At 45.5% G+C, this 6,638-nt stretch overlaps 1 long non-coding RNA gene across 1 annotated transcript; it reads left to right on the plus strand.

Moving 5' to 3' along the window:
• Positions 1–2,706: 2,706 nt before the first annotated feature.
• Positions 2,707–6,351, plus strand: LOC147648895 (uncharacterized). The gene is made up of 3 exons (XR_015279750.1): positions 2,707–3,701; positions 4,035–4,152; positions 5,605–6,351. It is a non-coding gene; the product is annotated as an uncharacterized LOC147648895 (long non-coding RNA).
• Positions 6,352–6,638: the final 287 nt, after the last annotated feature.

Here is a 6,638-nt window from a genome sequence, read left to right on the forward strand (position 1 = left end):
CTCTCCCACCTGCCATCAGGGTGCTGTGCTGGTCTTTGCCCATGAGCCTGCTGCCTCCTGACTGCCCTGGTACCAGACCTGTCCACCAAGGGAAATTTCAGCAGGTTGTGCACCCCTTGCAATGATTCTGAAAGAGCCATTACTCATAGTTTAATGTGTTTCTGTAAATGGCAGAGTAAAGTTCTTGGGTGGCATTTAATTTGTTTTACTGTGCCTTCCCTACTCTGCAGAGATGTATCATAATAGCTGAAGGATTCATAAAAAAACATGTTTTAATCAGAAATTCAAATGCAAAGCAAGACAGAACAACAAAGATCTGAAAATAAAAAGAGAATTTTAAAAATTGCCCAGATGAGACTCAGTGCCACAGGCACTGCTGCTGTAAGAAGCAATCCAGAGAGCTGCTCTTGTCAGCCTGAAGCCCCAGCTCTGACCCACCAGTGCTGGTGCATGGTAAATCCATGGTGGAGTTGGGAAGGGCATTGGCTGAGCTTCTCCAAAGGCTCATGGTGACTGTGTAAAGCTGGCCCCAAATCAGGATGAACTTGGTGCACATTGTCATTTGTTGAAGTACGTTTGCAATACCCTGGACTGAGGCAGAATTTAACATGTGACTGCTGCCAAACCCATGCTGCCCCAGCCAAATCCATGTGGGCTGCACAGAAAGGATGTTTGCCTTTCCAAGGCTGTCCAGGGCTTCCAAAACCTGGGGAACAAGAGCACTGTGCCAATGCCTGGCTCCATCTCTCTTTGTTCTATTTTGTTTTTAAACTTACTTCATTCCTTTATCACAGCACCTGGGAATTCATCATTCCTGTGCCTCCAGCCTTTCCAGCCCCCCTGCACACAGCGTAGGGGGAGATTTCTGCAGTCGTGTAGCCCCAGTGCCCAAACTGTGGCTGCTGACATGTGCAAGGGGGAAGTGAGACATTTCCCACCTGTTCAGCTAGTTTGCAGCTTGGTGGGATATTTCCTATTTTTAACTGTAGCTGCAGTTAAAGGAATAAATTTGTGAAGTCAAACATAAGGTAACAACCAAAGGAAGTAGTTTTTTAGCTGCAGATCTGTCTGGTTTAGTACCTGGTGAACATTTTCTTTAGGATAATAATACTTCTTAGTGTGCATGATAAAAACCTGCAGTAATCAACAGACACTGTTCTTAGTCTCGTCATTAGCATTTTGCTATCATTAACCTGAGCATGACAAATTGCTTATAAAACAGATATTTCTTTGTTGGGCATTAGCAGGTCTAGTTGTGAGGAGAGATGTGGAATTTGATCTACAGAGTTTTGCATCATGAATATGAATTGTGTGTGGTTCTAACACTGCAGGTCAGGCCTGTGTAAATCAAGGAAATGTTTCCAGATTTTAATCTGAATTGAGACTTAGGGATTTAAAGATATTTAAACTCCTAGCCAGGTGTTTACTTGGGCTAGGAAACAACCTTGTTGTCTGCAGGAGGAAGGTCCTTCCACAGAGGTGGAAGCTGCTCTGTCTGTTGCAGGTGAGACTCTGCCCTCTCTCCTCCCATTTCTGACATTTCAGCACTTTTGCTCTGGCCAGGCTTTTAGCAATGCTGCCTGTGCATTTTTGTCCACGTGTGCCAGCCCCCGTGGCTGCTGGCATCCTGCTCGGAGTGCTGCAGAGCCAGAGTCCAGCTGGGATGCTCACTGGGATGACAGCCTTGGCTGGGAGCATGGGAGGGGCACACAGAGCACTTCAGCTGCCAGAAAATTAGACTCATTTATTTGGAAATCTGTTGTACACAAAGCACTTAATAACCACATTCATCTAAAGGCCACATCAGGAGAAACAGTACTGCCTGTTCCCTCTCGGATGCCAGTTTGTGGGGAATGCTGCTGCTAACATTTAGCAGGAGCTCTAGGTCACCTTGATACGAGCGAGCTAAGACACATTTTAATGGCTGTTTAATTAGATTTACCATAGGGAAGGTGCCATGGAATAAGGCTGCCTTTCTTCTTCTAGTGCTGGTTTAAATAAAAATGCAGATAAAAGACTGCAAGTGATAAATTAAGATGAGGGGGTTTCTGTACCCCTGTTCAATATAATTTTTTACCTTCATTTGAGTGATGTGCTTGCTCTTTCCCTACACTTGCAGGGCTGGAAAATCAAACACCCTCACAGACTGATGCTGTTTTCTGCCTGCCACAAAAATGTAAGTTCTCCTGAATGTGACATTTCTTTTAGGTGACCTAAGATTTGAGCACCTCATTGTGAAGATCCCACATTCTCCATAAGCTGCCCCTGTGCTATAAACAGGATTGAAGCAGAGGGGAAGGAATTAATCTGATTTCCAGTGGCAATATCTGAATCTTGTGACAAACTGGTTCCTGTATGAGAGAACAAATAGCTCATGTTCATCTCCCACCAACTTTGATTCCTTCATGAGGCTGTATGTCTTGGTTTAGGGCAAATTTGGGAGAGAACTTCCAAATGGGGGTTCTCCCAGAAAAGCAAAGTCAAGTGGCCCCTCCCCCAACTGGTTCGGGAAACAAGATTTCTTTGGAGAAAAGCGGAAAAAACTGTTTATTGAACAGAAATTGAATAATATTAAACAATAAAACTTCTCACTGTTGGATAAGATGGCAAATCCAGGCGGAAAAGTCCTTTTCATGTGGTGTAGCTGGGCCTGCTCAGGCTCTTCTCAGTCCCTCTGGTGCTGGAAAGTTCCGAGGCCCAGGCCCCGGTAGCCCCAGGCCTGAGCTCCCGGGGTTTGCTCTTTTCATTAGTCCAGAGCAGCTTTGAACAGATCTAGGAAAAAGGAAAAGAAAGTCCAGGGAACTTTTCTGCCTCAGCTAGCTAAAAACTAACTAAGAGCAAAAGAGATTTGTGTCTCACTGTCTGTCCATGCGAGGATGTGGGGGAGTGATGTTTCTCCTCAACACAAACTGCAAACTTCTTCCTCCCCTGCTTCACTCTCAGAGCCAGTCTTAAAGGTGCAGAACTTTATATGGAATATAAACAAGGCAGTGGGGGATACGAGCATCACAAAGTCACTCCAGGACAATGTGGAACACTCCAAAGAGCGTTTTGTAAAGTGGCCAGTGGCTCCCACATAGGGAAATAAAACATTGAAGCTTCCTGCTATAAAGGATATGACATCTCTCCCAGCAGATTTATTAAGAAGCCCACAAGAGTAAAGAGTTATAAAACCTGATCCAGTCGGCAGTTCAAGCTGTGTAATTGATATCCATTATTTCCCATTGACTGCTCTGCATGACTTTGCTTTCTGTAGCATCAACAGATTCTGCCTCTGAGCTGCTGGGGCTTGGCAGAGAGCAAAGCCAATGGCAAACCTGGAGTATGAATCCCAGGAGAGCCAAGGTGGTTTTCCTCAATTTCTGCCATAAATACACACCTTTATTGTAATTTGCACGGTTTCTCAAGTCACTGCATTTGCATGAGGCAATACAGATCCGCTGTGGCTTTGTTGAAGCAGAGACTGGACAACAGTTTGGTTTCCACAATGATCTGATTTCTCCTCATCTGCTTCATTTCATGGCAATTTTATGTTTTTTACAGAAATAGGGTTATTGTAGTAAAGAATTTGCTGTAACAAAACAGGCAGGAAAGGGCCATCTCCACAAATGCAGATTTATCCTGTGCCAGGTGTCTGTCTGTCCCCAGCATTTGTCTGCCAGCTGCCAGGAGCAGCACATCACTCCTCAATGCTTCCTCAGGTGACTTCAGGATTTGGTTTATTTTTGGTGGGTGTTAGAATAAGCAAGAATAACTGTGAGACTGACAGGAGCTGGGTGCTGGCTGTCCCAAGGGGTTGCAGGACCTTGAGGAGGCTGAGCACAAGGAAGGGGCCATGCCTGTGCCAGCCTCCTGCCCGTGCCCCCACACAGGTCAGCATTAAGCAAATCAATCATTTTTCCCGTATTACTCAAAGCTGTTCTATGCCATCGACCTTCTGCCCCTACCTCCTGCAAATCATTTTCCAGATGCTTCACTATTAACTTGTACTATTTCTTTCATTTTTCTTTTTCTTTCTCCTTATCTCACCTCAGGAAGGAGAGGGATTACCTCATTTCCACTGCCTCAGAAATAAATCCTCATTATGGATTTGTACCTGGGGAGGAAGAAGCTGATTTCCACTCCCTGCCAGTTCTGGACAGATATTTGAAGGTAATTGTTCAGTTCAGGGACATCTCACTTGTCTAATAACCATAAAGAGCACTTTTATTAGAACTGGGCTTGGGGTTGGGACTATTGAAAAGATATTTATGGGGAAGATATCATTTCAGAAAACTAGAATATGGACATCAAAATTATGTTTTTATTTTAAGGTTGAGCAAAGGGAAGGACCTAACATGCAATAAATGTCTGAGTGCTGGTGGGGGGCTCATCCCCAGGCCAGGGTGGCTGCACTGCACTGCCAAGAGTGCAGCTCCCTCCCCACTGGGTTCCTTCAGATTGTTCAAAATCGTCCTCTGAGGTGACTAAACCCAGCAGTAGCTTTTCCCTCATGATGTAGTTGAGAACACTGATGTGAACTAGCAGACATCAATGGTGTTTTTACTCAGGATCCAGAAGGTATGTCTAGGTTCTGCCTCCCTAAGCACACTGGAACACGAGGCTGGAATGACAGAGTGATGTGGCCCTTTTTTCCTGGCTAATTGCTGCAGGATGAAATAAGGGTCAGAATAAAATGTGGTTATCTGCTAAATGGTTGCTGCACCCAGCTGTCAGGCTGCTTGCTGCAGCCCTGAATATATTGGCAGCTTTTGGATGCTTCCAGCTCAGGGCAGAATTGCACAGTGATTTCTCTGAACCTTGACAGAGCTGGGTCTGAGCTTCTGCCACAGAGCCATCAGTGATGGGCTAAACACAAACAAACAAACAGCCCATGAGAGCTTTGAAGAGGAGGAATTGCTTGGTTCAGTGTTGCAGATTTCCCTAAGATACACAGAAGAGCAGAGGTGTGTGACTCACGTCCCCAGTTCGGAGGCTCTGGAGCTCTGGCACTTGCAGTGTCTTTGTGAATGTGTCCTGCACTGCTGGGCTGCAGCTCAGCAGCTGCAGGGAGCCCTCAGCTGCAGGGAGCACCCAGCCAGTGCTGAAACTGTGATGAAACTTCCTTAATGATTCACGGAGAATGGCATCCAACTAACACAACCCATTCCTTTAGTACTAAATAGTTTAGTACTTGGTGATTCAGGACAGTGAATGCTCACACCACAAGCTTCTCTGATCCCACCCCTGGAAGAAAGCACAAGGGTTTGTTTGTACAGGTCCTGATCCCAGTGAAATGGAGAAAATGTAAATCAGACTCAAGTGCCAAACCAAGTGCTGTGGAGGAGTCTTGGCCATGCTGGAAGCACAGAGCAGCCTGTTGACCCAAGGGGGTCAAGCCAGTGGAAAACCCTTGCCATGTCTGTAACTCCCAGGGACAGGGGAGCAGGGGTTGGCAAGGCATGATGTCTAGTAATTAACTGGTGTCTCACATGATTGATTTCAGCAGCTCTTTTCTCATGCTGTCAGTCTTGTTGAACATTTTCTGCTTCTGCCTGATAGCACTGGCCCCGAGCAGGGAGGGTGATGAATTAATCACCTGCTGTGCTGTGTGTGGATCTGCAGGTGCTGCTCATGTCCTGGGCTGATCATTCCAGGTGAACATTGTCCACTACAGAACCAGCAAAGGAGATGGAGCCACAGAAAGTGCAAGGAGGAAGATTCCCATTCAATGTCCTCACTCTAGAGCTCCTCAGCTCTGTCCAAGCCACACGTGCCTGGGACTGTCCTTCAGCCCTGAGCCACAGCCTCTGGCAAATCCGTGGACTGTCTGACAGCAGGAAAGGTAACAAAGAGAAGTAGTTATCTTCAGTGTCTTTAATTCCCTTGACTTTTTTTAGAGGTCCAGAAATAGAAAAACAATAGAAAAGCATCACAGCTGCATAGCAGTGCCTGTGCCATGGTGATGGCACTGGGGCTGTGGCCTTGGGCCCTTCAAAGTCCCTGCAATCCCTTCTGGACTTAAACTGTTGTGACTTTGTGTCCAAGGCCTCTGTAACTTTCCCATTTTTTAACAGCCTGTGCACAAGAAGAGCAAACAAAGAGAAAGGTGTAAAAAAAGAGACAAAAGAGCAAACAAAGAGAAAGGTGTAAAGCTGGATATTTTAAACTTGAACTGAATCCCAGTCATGGTTTCCTTCCCATGGAGCAGTTTCAGATATAAAGATGATGATAGATTAAGTTATATTTGACTGACAGATTTAAATTGGGACTTCTTCCTGCAGCCTCCACATCCATGCTCTAAATAGGAGGCTTGGGATTAAGGCCATTAAATTACTTAGTTTGTTGGAAAAATAAAATATCAGGAACAAATGAAAATGAAGAGAGAAATGCAAACTGAATGACTGCTAAAAAATTCTGAAGGTAAGGTAGCAGATGAAATAGAATAGCACTAAAACTAGATGACATGTAAAAAATTCTCCAAATGGCATCTGACTTTCAAACTGTGGAGTTAAAGACAGATGAGCTTGATATTGCCAAGAGCTGCTCCATGCACTCACGCTGCCCAGTGCCCAGCTGTTGGCCTGTGGGGATGGGAGAGGGATGGAGAAAACGAAAAGCAGGTGATGGATGGAGCTGATCCTCCAGCTGTGCTCACT

Source organism: Cyanistes caeruleus, chromosome 29 (assembly GCF_971803275.1).
Source record: "Cyanistes caeruleus chromosome 29, bCyaCae1.hap1.1, whole genome shotgun sequence".
In the NCBI taxonomy this organism is placed as follows: domain Eukaryota; kingdom Metazoa; phylum Chordata; class Aves; order Passeriformes; family Paridae; genus Cyanistes; species Cyanistes caeruleus.